A 14,506-nucleotide genomic window follows, 5' to 3' on the forward strand; every position below is an offset into this window, starting at 1 on the left:
TGGCAGCTTGTTTCATGGGGTGCCCTTTCTGTAAAAATTCATTTAAATGAATCCTTGTCATCATAAGGCATGAGCATTTAACTGTGGAATGCTGGGCCCCGCTGAGGTGAACCATCCAATCCATAATGAGAAAGGAGATCTGAACCACTGGATCATTAGTCCCAAACCAGGTTAAACCTCCCGTGGTGCAAAGCTTGCCCATCAGAAAAGCCAGAATGGGTTACTGACACTGCCTGATTCTATACACAGTTCAGCTGCCAAAACTCATTTTTTTCACTTAGTGCATAAGCCACATTATTCCCCATTTTTGTATCTTTTTCCTGCCTTCCTTTCATTGTCCGTAGCCTTCCTTTCAATACTCTCTCTATCCCTGCCTCCCTTACTCTGCGCTCTGCTGTATCAAGCCACCACTTACTCATATAATGGCTGGACTCCCTCTCCTCATATCCTCCTTGCCCAGCCTCTCTTTTTTTCTGAATCTGCACAGAAATGCTGCCACTCACACTGACATCTCTAATAGATGTTTAAAGGTGCGTCAGCCAACTTCTGAGGAACTTGTGCTCCTGTGTCACTTAGTACAAAAAGGCCCAGTCTTCAGTCATTTAAATTTCTTTCTCTAGAGGGATGAAAAAAACCACTAACCAAGAAGAAACAGCCCAAATTGAACAGTTTATTCTCTTTTTAAATATTCTCCCTCAATATTTCTAAGCCCTTTTCACTGTTTAGTGATCCCTTACTTCTGCCAGTGCCTACCACTGGGAGCTATTGTCCGCCTAATGCAGAGCAGAACATGCCAGCAAGCTCCAGCCAAATTCAAACAATTAATTGTAAAGTGCCCACCACTATAGTATCTGCAAATAGCTGTGAAATCCCAGAGAATTAAGCTTGAAGACTTAATGGGTGAAACTGGCCTCTTGATTTTTATTTGCATGTAATGGCTCACTCATACATGTTTGGTAACTGAGGAACTGCAGCTGTAACCGTGCAGTGGAGCTCATTGCCTTCCAGCATTATTTTTTTTTTTTCCTTAAACTGCCTTGCAGCTTTTCCTGCAAGTGTGTCCCGTGTCCTGCCTTCCCCATCTCCTATATAGTCAGAAACAGGAGAGGGGGTCAACCTTGCCGGTGTACCTCTTGGACTGTCTGTCCCCTCTCCTTGCTGCACGCTCCAGGCTTCTGCGCTCACAGGGCTATGCTGAAAGCCCAGCGACACGGCTACAGCTCTGAGAGTGCACCGTGCCTTCCCTGCAGGGCCACCTTAATAGCTCACTGCGTACCCCTGCTCACAGATGGGACTTCCCCAGCACCCAACACCACCAACAGCACCTTTCTGTGTCTCTCCTGATACACAGCATATGCTACCTGATCCTTGCAAAAAAGAACATCTTTCTCAGCAGATGTCCTGAGCCCCCCAGGAAGTGTTTGCTCTTCTCTGTTTGCAGATCTCTTCTCATTTATCAGGCCAGCCTGGTCACTCATCACCTCCTGATGTTAATGCTGGGAGATAGGGCCACTGAGTGCAAGAGTGGCAAAGCTGTCATGCTCCAGCTGGGCAAAAGTGGAGCCTCACTCAGTAAATATTGACACGTCTGCAAGCAAACAGAAGGCAGCTTTCAGCAAGCAGCTCTCTGGCTCCCTGAGCTGATGCTGGACCAGAGACACTTGGTGCTCTGTGGTTATGAGCTGCTGTTTACAGAGGGCAGGATACAGGAATGGATCTCCAGCAGCTGTGATGACAGTGGCAAATTGATGGGCTCACAGGAGCCACCAGCTGCGTGCCCGCTGCCCACCTGCAACACAAGAAGTGGCTGCAACCACTTCAGCCCGTGGAAAAACAAGCTGTCTTTTTCATTCCCCAGCAGCTTCCAGATGGGATTTCTTCAAGAGGATATTCAGGACAATCTCCATTGAAAATAGATAGGATAGCACAAACCAGATTTTTGTTCCAAGTCTTTAGTTCTCTGGTTTTCCTGTTCCAAAACAATGTCCTTAGCATTTAGGTGGTTATTGCACCTCCTGTAAGTTGTTAGATTTAGGCAAGTCACAAATGCAAGTGAGTATAAACATAAAGATAATCTGATTGAGTCCTTCTTATGGGTCCATGGAATTGAGTAGCCAGTCATTAGCAGCATCAGTTCTTACAGAAATCCCAAAGTTTAGTTCTTATACCTTATTAAAACTAACTTGCATCCTAAAATGGGAGATCTATGCCCCTTTCAGACTATTGCCTGTTAGCTAAGTGACCACATTCCCTACACAGGTGGAGCAGAGTTCTTATGCAAAGAGATGGGATTGCAAGCGAGGGCTCATGACGGATTGGGTTCACTTCCTGGCTCACCCTTCCTATGACTTTGGGCAGGTTATTTGATCTCTTAATGCTCTAGTTCCTATCCATGAAAAGGAGGTGATAATGCTTTCCAGCTCTTTCTTTCATCTACTTAGACTGAAAGGGACTTTGCTTTTTCTGTGCTTCAGTGTTTTCTGTTTGTATTATTCCTAGAACAGTTAGATTCTGATCCGCTGCAGAAGTTCCCCCGTACTGCAGTAAATGCAAGTAATTATCTGTTCTCATTTAGAGCCTGTGGGCACCATCAACAGCCAATAAACAAGAGGATGACTCAGGTCCTTAACTGACACTGTGTGGGTCTTAGATAGAGAACTAAGGAGTGGGACAGTAATTTCAGCAGTAGATCCCACGAGTCACCATGCCGTTAGTCCCTAGTCCCTTTCGCTTCCTTTTCTGAATGTCCAAGCTGTTTCTTTACATTTGTTTTCCACTCTCTGGTTTGTTTCTACTACCTGCCTCTCACTTGCAGAGTGAAGACAACAGTTAATCTCCATTTCCTTTCCCCTGCATGAAATAAACACTAAGTAATGTGCGTGCTTTGGAGACAGGGCAGATCCCTGCCATGAAGGACATCTCTCTTCTTCCTTACTCTCTATTGCCATTTTTCATTTCTAAATCAGACTGACAGTTTCTTAGAGCAGGGACATTGTCTGTGTCAGGGAGTAAGCACAGCATGCCTAACGCACTGCAGTATGCTTGACAGGCCGTTGGTGTAGACCGTGCTAGGAAGGGTTTCTTATGTATTAATTTCCTAGAGTAAATCAGTCACTGGGAGTTTTCTGTCAGACAGCTCCTTTGCTGAACCAGGTGTTGGGTGATGACAGGTACCAGAAGTGTGAAAGAGGATGGTGGCACTGCAGCCTAGGGACAGTGGAAGAGCGACCAAGGATTTGGTTGGTGCAAGACCAAATGTCTCTGCTACAACTACAGCCCAAGCGCCATGCAGGGCCAGAAAGCACCTAGGCACTGCTTCAACAGCACTGGTCATCTGATCCAAACCTCAGCTTGTACAAAGCAATTGTTTGATAGTAAATCGTTTCAGCTGTTCCTCCCCTTCGGCCATCCCTGCTCTGTGGGGCCTCTGCAAAGCCCCATAAGGAAACCCACAGCTCCGGGATGGGGTCAGCTCTTTTGTCTGGAGATCATGCCAAAGCCAGTGCCAAAACTGCTGTGGGCCTCCAGCACTGGCAAGTCTACCAGTACAAATGAATTACAGGGAATGAACGTAACAAGACACGTCGATGGAGATCCAGGGGAGGGACAGAGAGAGGGGAGGGAAACATGGCAAAAGATGAAAAGAAAAAGAAGGGACATAGCAGACACAAAATGGACCTAAGGGTAAATGCAAAAGGCAAACTGGTGATACCTTTTGTTAAATATTCATTGAATAATGGTTTGCACAATTACAGCCAGAAGCAACATTAACAGCAGGCAGCGAAACTTCACTGTGCTGGCAAGCTGCATTCCTCTTCCAGAAGTCACTCATTCCGACCACTGCAACACTATCAGTGTAGGGCTGTCAGTACATGCGATGCCGAAAATTTTCTCAGGCAAGTTTTTCCTACAAACTCCTTCCAGTATAAGAACATACAGGTGGAGAAACTACACTGTATGTCACCTATGCATGGAAGACAAAATGAAGAATCCTGTTATTTGTGGCTGGTCTCCCCACTCAATGCTGGGAAAAGCTGGATTGGACTGCACCTCTGCCTTCCATGCTTAGAAGAGCATGAGCAGTAAATAATTTATCTGGAAGCTTTTTCTGGCACGGACAGATGTGTATAGACACAGAAAGGAAACACTGCTTGTTAGAAGGTCGGCATATATTGGTTATGAGCACAGGAATGTTCTCACAGGAAACACTGAAGGCTGTGCAGAAGTAAACATACCTCCAGTGTGGAGTGGCACGGTGACCCAGCTGAGACCCTCTCTGGGGACTAGATTCCCAGGGATGATGCACAAGGCCCTTCGGGTATTTACACAGCCTGTTCTCTAAAAACCAGCTGCCACTCAGAACAGTTTATCTTCTTTTCCTGATTATTCAGTCTGTGTTCTCTTTGCTCCTCCTGGCTGCTTTTCCTCCAGTTCCTGGAACTGTGAGGAGCACAGAGGAGCCTCTATAGCACCTGTGTGTGCATGCCAGGCACAGCAGCTGCCGCATCCCCCGATGCTCAGTGCTGCCTGTCCACCACACACATTTCCACACCACTGGGCAACAGGCTACTTCCAGATCCTTCCCATGCAGGTTTGTTCCTAAGACCAGAAACTTTGTATTTTCCTTGAGCATGAAAACTCTGTTCTTAGCCCTAGGCACCTCTGCATTTTGTGTTTCATTAGATCAAGAGGGCTACCCAAAAAGATCCACCTTCTTGCTGCCAAAATTAGGAGAGACAGTTCCAGCTTGTGACAAGCCTGGACGAACTCCAGTAGAGGCAGAGGGAATAAAAAGAGCGAGGGCCTCACTGGATTCCTGCATTTAGGTCCTGCAAAAGGCTCCAAATTCCAAGAGCCTTTCAACAGAAACAGCATTTAAAGTGGACACAGTTCTAGTGCTTCTACAGAGGGTCAAAGCCCTTCTTTGTCTCTGCTCGCAAAGGCTTGTGTGTCCATATCTGCTAGATCTCCCTGCAGGGACACAAAAGATGCTCAGATACTTGTGGTCTCCACTTGGGCTGGAGGAGCCCTGACTTCCACAGGATTTCCAAACACACAAAGATTAAGCAGGCGAGGCTAAACGGCTGGCATCTCTTCAAATTTTGCTTACTTCTTGCAACAGCAAGGCTCAGAGGGGTGCATTATTCTTTGTGGAACAAAGAGGGTACTATCTACCAAGCTTTTGCTGTATAAAATCAGTTCAGTTCAGTGAAATTCACATTTGCTGCTTGCATGCTCCCTACTTCCACAGGCTTGCTGTCTCAACTGCCTTCATTAGTCCCATTATTTTTTGACCCAACTGCTGTAACAATAAAAAAATCAACATGAATTGGCCACAGAACACAATTCACATCTGTTTCTGGAACCCAGCACCTAAAAGGGAGATAGATTTCTTTATCCACCCAGGCCTTCTCTAGAGTCATAAGAAAAATGCACAGAAAGAATCCTTATAAAATATGATCTTCAAAAAGAGAAGTACTTATTAAATGTGCAAACAAAAGCTTCCCTTGCTACTTTCAAGTTCTATTAGCATTGAATATCTCCATTTAAGAACAGTGGAGGAGAGGAGAAATGATAATGTTACGATTCACGAGTTGTTCATAGCACCCAAGGATGTGCTGTTTAAACAGAAAAAAGATTTCTTGCGTGCTGCCTTCTGCCGAACCAGTTCTTACAGGGTAGGAATGTGTGCCTTGATGTTCTTACTACTGAGGGACCAGGGGGGCTGCCTTGGTGGGTACGAAGTCTACGGATGTTTACAAGGTAGGATTTCTACAGCATACAAGGGAGCTAGTCATCAGCCAAGGTTACTTCTGGCTTAAGCAATCAGTTCAATGGACTTTAGCACTGTTATAGAACTGTAACCTGAAGTCCTCTGGGAGTTTGAACCATGCTGTTGTGCTCTCACAACAAGTAATTTGTGAGGCATCTCTCCCCTTAGGAGTCCGTATTAGTCAGTAACGTGAAGCAGCTGTGAGCTCTCTGTGGGAGAGAGGTACTCCCAATGGCCAGAACCTAGGTCATACTCTCATCAACTCCCATGATGTTATCTCACAGCTTTTCAACAAAGCATGTAGCCACCTCTTGACCACTTTAACTTTCTCATCAAGTTCATATTGTAGATTTATAATTTTGTTTCTCCACACAAAACATCCAGCATCATACCCAACTTCACCACAACTCTTTTACTGCCATTTCTGCTACTGCCGTCCCATTGGCTCCTCATTTGCAGTCCACAGATGAAATCCTGTTCCAGCAAAATCAATGAAAGCTTTGCTACTGACTTCTGCCAGACCTAGCTTTCAACTGGTAGCCTCTGGCTGTCACAAAACCTGTATCTTAACCCAGATACTGTTTCTGATTTCAGATATTTTCACAGCACAATTCTTCTAACCATTCAGCAATACACACATCTAACAGCCCACTTGAGCTCCTATTTCTGCTTACATCAAGTAGATAATGTTTTGAAATAGGCTGCAGCTTTCACCTACCCTCAGCCAAGTTCATACAGCTGTGGCCCATCAGTTCAAAGATAAATGAACTCAAGCTGCCAAGATGTGATTCTGGGTTAACAGGGGCAAAAATAAAGCTATGGCCAAATGAGAAGGAAACATTAAGTTGTTTCGTATTTTGAAACTGATTAGGCTTTTGTACAGAGAGACCCACTTAAGTCCTAGAACTAGGCATCCAGATCAGTCAGTACTGGCCCAAACAGCTCTCTCTCTCCCAAAATAATTACACCTTAACTCATCCCTGCTGGTAGTGTAAAAGTAGCTGTAAAACAAATGGTGCTTGAAGTTGCCTCGTGGTGGTTCTCTGGGAAAGGAAATTTGGTTCACAAGCACCACCGTAGTCCAAGTCTGCATGTCCCAGGTGCTCAGAAGTTGGCAACAGCCCATCCCACAGCGATTCTACTGTGCCAGGCCAAGCTTTGCAATGTGTTGTTATTAGTCTGAGGTTTAGACTATGGCTGTCTAAACCAGTAGTCCACCACAACACCCACTCCCCTGCCCTCAGTCCCAGTTTTCTTTTGAATGGAAAGCTGGAAGCATGGCAGGGAAGAGAAGGCAGACCATTACACATCCAGGCTGCATCCTGTCAAGCAACCAGGATGTGACTGCAGTGCGCATCTGGGCCTCTGAGCTGGAAAACGGTCCCACGACTCACAGTTCCGGTGTGCCTCTATGCCTCAAAGGTTGCTGTGAGCGTGAAATTGCCCTGTGGCTGGCTATAAAGCCCGAACAGCTGACTGTGTGAGACCCACCTCATTTTCCATTGGCACAGTGCTGTGCTGCTGCATTGACAAACTCACGGTGGGGGCTTGGGCATGTGATTTCTCCTATTGTTGTTGAGGAAACTTCCCTAGTTCAGACCTACAATGACCTCCAGCCCTTGCTGGCCAAGCTCAAGGTTACTGTGTTGCAGGAAATCCAGAGGTAGAGGCCAGCAGAACTAAAGGCACATCTAACAGCAGGAAAGCAAACTGGTAGTCATTATGATGTGTGACACCACTTGTATTCTCATACAGACTAAAGGCCACAAGTGAGACTGGGGGGAGGATTAATTCTCCTAGGTGCTGAACAAACCCAGAGTGACCCTCCACCCTTGCAGTTTACAGGTGTAAACCAGGCTTATGTAAAGGAAAATTTCTAAAGTTGCAGCATTTACTTGCTCGCTTTTTTTGCTCTGAATACTTTCACTTACTTAAAGACCAGAAAACTTGAAAAGAGATCAAACCAAGAAAGGCTGGAGTCTGCAAGGAGCTGTGTGGCTCAAGCCTACAAATTATGATTTTATAGAGTTAATCTGGTTTTGGGAGCGATGCAGACAATTATAAACAAATCAAGGCAAGAAGGAGAGAGGTAGGAAATAAATGTCAAAAGATCGTAACTTATTAAGAGAAGTCTTCATGCATGCCCATGAAACCACAGACTGCATTCTCTCTTTAGATCAAGAAGGAGTCTCTAAGCAGACAAGAAAGAAAAATTTCTCCTACCGGAGCTCTGTCAATAAAGAAATGTCAATAAAGGTTCAGCTGATTAAAACAATTGCCCAACACAGAGGATAAAATAAATTTGACAGGGTGGTCTATTACTTCTTTCAGTGACAACCCTTCTCCTCTCAGTTACAAATAATTACTTAGCTTTTCATTAGCTATGTTGGAGGCATGCATCCATTTAGTATTTGGAATTTTTCACGTATAATTCCCTTCTGAATGATCAGTGTGTGTTTAAGATTTTACTAAAGGAATAGGGACAAATTCTGCTCTTTGAAAATTTGATGTAAATCTGAAGTATCTGCCCTAATATAGACTTACACTTGTCGTTAAATCAGAGTAAATGAGAGGACACTTTGGCCTCGTGATACCTAGCACAGGGCCAGGAATATAATACAAGAAAGGGTTACTTTCTAACTGCTTGTAAGATTTAAGTCAGACAAATACATGATAATAGTAAGTCTTTGTTTCTGAAAGGAGATATTCAGTCTACCCAAAGCACCATCCAAGTCATTAAAGGATTCCCAGGTGCCAGTATTTGCAAAGGGTATTAGCTATTCAAACAGTTTAGGCAGAGGTCTCTGCTGTTCTCTCTCCTGGGTCGTCTCAGATGTCCTCAATCTCTGCCCAGAACTGAGTACAGGCAGCAAAGAAAGGCTGGAAATTTCAGAGGAGTAACATTTTCTCCAGAACTAGACAGAACATATTTTTCAGTCTTGCGGTAAAAAGGAGGAAACCCCTCCTTTATTAGCGCTAAGCAACTCCAAGGCTGGCAGGGTGAGGGCCATACAGTGCATGTGGAGGGACAGACTCTGCAGCAGATGCTGTGCAGGGAGCCCTCTTTTCCTCCCCTTTTCAGATATAATTTACCTGGTTCCACTCCATTACTGGGAAAAGAAACCACATGAAAGTATCAGCATGATGCAGCTGGGTTGCTCAAACAGAGCAATTCAGCAGCAGATTGGAGGAGTGAATCCACACAAAGGCAAAAGGCTTGCTGAGGAGATGCCTGAGCTCCGCTGACAAAAGTCAGTGCCTCAGAGACAGGGATGCAAACACAGCAGAGAGGTCTCTGCGTGTTTGATGCTTGGAGGGTGCAGACAGACATCTGAAGCCACCCACCCCACCTCAGCTGGTGTCTGGCTCCTGCACATTTTTAAAGATTAATAGTTCTAAGCAGGTGCCTGAGACTGAGCAGAAATTTCAGACTGGGAACTATTTTCCTGAGGAGGAAAAAAAAAAAAGGTGTTGGAAATGGCAATTGCTATAGAAAGTGACATGAAAAAAGGCCAGTGGTCTCTGACTATCTGGCAAAGGGAGGGATGCAGATATCTCCAACGGGAATAACCTCTGCCTAGATAAAAGCAAAGCTAACTAGAAGGAGCATGTTTTCTGAAAACGTCATCTTTAATTAATGAGATCTGCCTTGTTGATTACTCTGATCCCAGAGCTCCCCTGTATTCGCTTCCTTACTTCTGCTCTGGGCTCTCAGGCAGTAGGCCAGAAACACTTATCCCATCATCAGCTTGCTGCATGCTTTTCTCATGCATCACCCAGGTCTTCCTTGCCCCTGTGCTTAAATGGTTTACAGAGGTTCTGCCTGGAGCCATCTGCAAGCTGCAAACTTGTTGGGCTTTCTTCCAAGGGCAAGTTGACTAAACCTTGTTATACCAAGACTGTGCTTACTGATGGCTGCCGATTCATTCCTCTCTGTCATATGTAATCTTGGTCATGGCTCTGAAAAACCTAAATCGTTCAGGTCCCTGCCACTATAAGACATGCTCTTCCACCACTTTGCTGTAGCAACTTCAGCTTGTAGAGACAAGATGAGTGTCAGCCATAAAAACTGAACTTGCAAAGACCAGGGATCATTGTCAGCAAGCTGCTTCCAGGGAATCACTAAAACAATTTGGCAGTATTTCATGCAGTGCCTGTCCTTGCTTAGGATGTCTAAAACCCCCTTTATTATATTGGAGTATATATTTGTGTATATATTAACTGCTAGTGCCAAGACACTAGGATGATGGGCAGCCTGAAATGCGGCTAATACCTATACCAATGCATTAAATCCTCCTGAAGCCTAATCACAGCCAGGACTACACTTACGTAGCAGTTTCTCACCGTCCTGTTTTGTCTTTCCCAGGGTTCCTCAACAGCATCCTCCTACTCAGACTGCTGGCAGTTTGACTGGCAGTATGGTGGCTGCAAGGTCAGAGGGCTGCATCTCACCCCTCTGGGTACCTGAAAAACACAAAGACAGACGTGTGTGTTCAGCTGCCAGCTGGAAGAATCACAGCTGCTCATGTGATGCCTGGGCAAGATGATATAATCAGCACATTAGTACTTCTTACCCCAGTAAACTCTACCTGTCCCCTGTGCCAAGAGCAGTCAGGAAGACAGAGGCTATTAGGGGAGTGATGAAAAATACGAAATGAACCTTAAAGACATAGAAAACTTCATGTCACAAAATGACAAAGCTCTTTGGCTCTTGTGCCTTCTTCCTGAGTAGGGCAGTATAACACATAATGTCTGCCCCGGATTACGCCAAAGAGAATCTCCAGGGAAGACTTGTCACAGTCATCCCACAGATTCCTCTTTTATCTCAGCACAGCTGTTCCCATCCTGACCTACTAGCCTGATTTCTTGCTGCCTTCTTACTGAGAATGCTACTGCAGGGATTCGATTCCAGATGTGGAGGAACCCAGCCCACAGCACACATTGTACCTTCACCCCTTCCTTTCCGAGTCTCCCAGTGACTGCACACAGCTAGCTCCGGTCTCAGTAATGGAGACAATGGCACTGGTCCCAGACAAGCCAAAAGACCCACATTCTTTGGACAGCTTGCAGTCAAAGTATTCCCAGAGTTTTTCTGTATTCAGTACGATCTCCAAACCAGAGGAAAGCGTCTATATTATACCAGGTCGGGACACCCCTGGTCCCTTCCATTCCTGTTAAACTGTTACTTGGCTGCAGTTCCTTAATTCATGCTCAGCACAGCTCAAGGCTTCATTTTGCAGCTCTTGAAGTTTGTCCAACTGTTCGTCACACACAACCTCCTCCCCTTCTGTCAAGCAGCCACCTATCATGCCTTCCTTATTGAGAAAAACTGTACTTTTCTTTCTTGTTTCCTATCTTTTACTATCCTTACACAGTAATGACTTACACGCAGGAAAATGATTCAAAACCACACTGTTTCTGAAGCCAGACAGTCCGAACTTTTGAGATAAGTGGAAGGAAAACCAGACCTTATATTCAACACACCTGGGAGGAATAACCCCAATCTATTTCTTGGTGCATCAGAACCAACTGCAGCCTGTCCCCACCACACTGAAGTGACCTGGATGATGGATACCAGTATAACTCGTGAGCAGTGTCAGTCTAATGGGTGCCCAGGACAGTGAAACAGTTTGTCCTGCAAGAGTATTTTGAGGGTAGCCTTCTTAATCTGTACCAGCAGAAATGCTGACATGGATTAATAACTATTTTTCTTTCTCTTGAGATCAGTATACTACAGAATGCAAAGGAAGGTGAGCTAGCTTCCTCCTAAATCACTGAAAGTTTTTTCAAATGTTTTATAAAGCTGTGCAAGCATACAGGAGTCACTGTGCACTCAGCATTAACTTACAGGTACTTCAGGATTTTTAACTCTGATGCTGTAAACAGTTCTGTGAGCTTCATTCAGTACCTTGCTCAAGATGAGCGGAAGGGAACCCGAGTTTGATTTCTCACCCAAAATGATGCCAGCTCTAAATGAGTGGAGCTGGGAGGAGCTAAAGCTGTTTGGCACACAGGTACACACACGTTCTGTGCAAAGGCAGGAGAGCTCAGTCCTCTGACTGGAGCTGCTGGGCATTGCTGGAGCATGGCACCTTCCCTCCCTGAAGCAGGTGTCCACGCAAAGCCGCCTAGCCAGCAGCCGGCTGAATGATGCCTGGTGCCTCTCTCCCCTCCTGGCTGCCCGAGTGCTGCTCCAGCCTGGGATGGCAACGGATGGGAGAAACTGCTTTCAAACTGTTTAATAGCAGTGATGGTAACCTCTGACCTTAGTGAATAGCAGCGCTTTTGACCTTTCATTTGTTAAATAATGCAACCACTTACTTCCCGATCCTTATCAGTGTTCAGTAATTGGGGTCAAGACAAAGCAAAGCAGAGTACAGTTACCCACCAGACTTCACTGAACCAGGAAGAATTTCCTTAAGCTATAGATTTCCTTTTTGATAATCTTCAATCAGGACTGGCAAAAGCTAGACACTGGGTGGCTTAGAAGATCCATAACAGGCTAAAGAGCCTCTCAGCTGTTAGCATCTGGTTTGAATCCAGATGTGGTTGACAGTGGCAGAAATTCACTTCAGATCTCAGGTTGACTCTGACTGGTTTGCAGTTCTGTTTACTAGCCAGAGAGCCATAGCATATTAACATGTGATTCTAGAGACATCAGTGATTAAATGAGCTCACAAAGCCTGAAAATGCCTATTCCCATAGAGAGAATCAGACTATGGCACAGTGGTAGGTGACAGCATGGACAGAAAGTTTGCAGTCACTCCTACATGTTCTGCCTGATTCGTGTCTAGGAGAGGTGGTTAATCTTCAGGAATCTGAGTCGCTTTTTGTGTGGCGTACATAAAACTAATGGGTCAGATTGTGTGCTGCACAGCTCCTTAAAGATTTCACGTGACAGATCAGCAGGTGACAATTGTTACAGGCAGCAGTTCCAGGATCACTGTTTTCCTTAGAAATGAACAGGAAACATGAAAAAGAAACCCAAGAATTTATGATGTGACAATGGATTTAAATGTAAGTGCATACACATATATTTATTTATATAATGCACACATATAAAAGCTTCAACTTCCTGAAGATGTCAAACAAATTCTGTTTGTTTAAACAGCCACACAATCTCATTATTTATTGCATTTTGTACTAAGTCAGGTTGCAAGGGCAGGGACTGTTTCATGGCTGTCTGTATGGGATTCAGCAAAATGAGCTCCCAAAGAGTGACTTGCACAAAGAGTGAAAGCACAAAGAGTGCTGTCGTTTATAAACGAGCCAATTGATTATAGATGTACACGAGCTAGGTAAGAACTGTAAAAAAGACACTGCAAGTAATGAGATTCAGAGGTTTGGATTTTTTTAATATTTTTTTTTTTTTTTTGCTGCCGTTCATGTAACAAATGAGGAAGGTGGAGCCCTTTGTGGTATCCTTTGTGGTGTAATCATATGCCCTCCTGCTTTTGGACGTACATTTGGATTTGGGCCTCTTGAAATGGAGGCCATTGACCTAGGCAGGGCAGCCACCCCTAACCGCATTCCGAGCGGGCTGCTGCCCCTCAGGGCCGGGGCTGGCTCCCCACAGGCCCGGCACAGCCTGCCCTGCCTGCCCAGGCTCTCCAGGGCCCTGCTTTCTCCGCCGTTCCCCGAAGCCCGCGGTGCCCCAGGCCTGCGCACGGCCTCCGGGCCGCGGCCATCCCGCTCCCCTCAGCCCCGCACCGCACGGGAACGGCCGCCGCCTCGCGCCAGGCACTGAGGTACACCGGCCCCGCGCGGCTCCCGGCGCGCCCGGGCCCTCAGCCCCGGCACACCGGCCGCCTGCGCCCGCCGGCGCCACCGGGAAGGTGGGACCCGCCATTGCCGTGCATAGTTTATGTCAGCGGTTAGCCCTTATAGCTGCAGCGAGTTCTCTAGATATAGGGTGTAACCAAACGGGCACAGAGGGTTGGTCTCAACTCAGTGCCCATTGCTCATCTAGGACTGCAGTTAGCATGGCGTGCAATGCACATCATTGATGACTGATGTCACCCATTTCCGGCAAGTCTTCGGTCTTCTGTGGAGTCCACTGAAGAAAGATTGTGATTCTTTCCTATGTTGTGGGCATTAGAGAAACGATATGATACTCTATGGTGTGACGAACGTTAGCCTAGCTCACTCTGTTAATGGTCATCAGTGGCTGTTTGCAAAGTTAAGTTCCTATTTCCATTTCACTGAGCCTGTTAAGCTGAAGAATAAAACCCTGCTGGAAAAGGCTGACCTCGACCCATCCACTGACTTTCTAGACTCTCTGGAGCGTGATATCCCACAAGGTAAAGGTAGAAGAATCGACAGATGCAATGAAAGGGAAGGCAGCCTTGAGTAGTCTGGGAAATGCTGAGGTGACAGGATGCAGGTTACTATGGAGTTTGGTATGCTTGTGAGGAGCTCCTGCAAATCTGTAAAGGAATTGTATCCTTTACTAACTATTGTACTTAGTTCCCTTCTTAAGCAAATCTAAATGCTTACAGTGGTAGATGTAAGTGTACCAGAGCTGTTACATCCTCACAACAGATCTGACCACATCAGCAGTTAATAACCCCTCTGCCTGAGTGGCATATTGTCTCTTGGCTTCGGTAAAGCCTGTGACAGCTGGTGTCCCTGTGGGGAGAGATAACTCCGCCAGTGACAGAGGGAATTTATGTGGTTTGAAGTATTGAAGAGACCTCTTGTCTCACCCGGTATTGCTGCTCTTTATCTAAATGG

The 14,506-nt window shown here is 45.7% G+C and overlaps 1 protein-coding gene across 1 annotated transcript in view; it reads left to right on the forward strand.

Annotated features, from left to right (window-relative positions):
* Nucleotides 1-14,506, forward strand: part of LOC308057556 (uncharacterized protein) — a gene marked incomplete at its 3' end in the record, with an annotated part of 32,197 nt that overhangs the window by 15,111 nt on the left and 2,580 nt on the right. The window lies entirely within an intron of this gene.

Source organism: Falco punctatus (assembly GCF_963210335.1).
Source record: "Falco punctatus genome assembly, contig: scaffold_22, whole genome shotgun sequence".
In the NCBI taxonomy this organism is placed as follows: Eukaryota; Metazoa; Chordata; class Aves; order Falconiformes; family Falconidae; genus Falco; species Falco punctatus.